We start from the raw sequence: 849 nt of genomic DNA, 5'->3' as shown, positions 1-849 counted from the left end.
ACCATTCGTGGTGTGTGACCGCGCCCTCCCTCTCAGCCAATAACCACTGAGCCGCACTATCCTGCAATTCTACCTTTTTATTAGTATCAAGTGCATCGTCGGATATGAGATACTACCACGATAACACTGAAAATCCTCCCCGGATACTAAGCAAAGCGGGCAAAACCTGGAATTAATGAAAAAGTCATTGATAGCTGCCAGTGGGCTTCACTAAAAAATATTCTCTCTATCATATTTTCCTTCGGTTTATGGCGTAATAAAAAGAGAGTATATTTATCAAAATTCAGATCTAGTAGAAAAATTACTTCAATCGTAATTTTTTTTTTTCTGTTTCCTTCACTCCGTTATGCTGCAAACTTGAAAGTAGTATAATTCCGTATCAATATGGTTAATCAATATAAATAATGAATTGAATAAAAAAAGTGGATGGGAGAATTCTATTGGTTGAAATTCTGAGAGAAAATAATCATGAATGAAACCGAGAGAAAACGGATAAATTGTACGAGCCGATGAATAAAATAACTGAAGACGGTTGTGTAACGTATGTTCTCATTTCCTATTCCTCTCCATTCTAAACCAGTCTCTCATTCTTCTTAGACTGGTCCAGGGGGGATTCCACCAGTGATCTATTCTCATATATCCGGAAAATGTAAATTTCGCGAAATGCCGATGTTGGACCCCTAGCAGACTCACAATTCGGTCCAGTTTCGTACCAGAATGACGGGTGGCTGTGGACCCCACCTGGACTAGCCAGACCCCCAGCGGTCATTCCAGTTTTTTTTTTTTATAATTCATCCTTTTCATGTGTTGCATCGTACCTCGAAGTATTTCACCTTTTCAGTCGGTTAC

This window comes from Fopius arisanus, unplaced genomic scaffold (genome assembly GCF_000806365.1).
Source record: "Fopius arisanus strain USDA-PBARC FA_bdor unplaced genomic scaffold, ASM80636v1 scaffold00065, whole genome shotgun sequence".
Taxonomy (NCBI): domain Eukaryota; kingdom Metazoa; phylum Arthropoda; class Insecta; order Hymenoptera; family Braconidae; genus Fopius; species Fopius arisanus.
Note: the sequence above shows the minus strand (reverse complement) of the source record.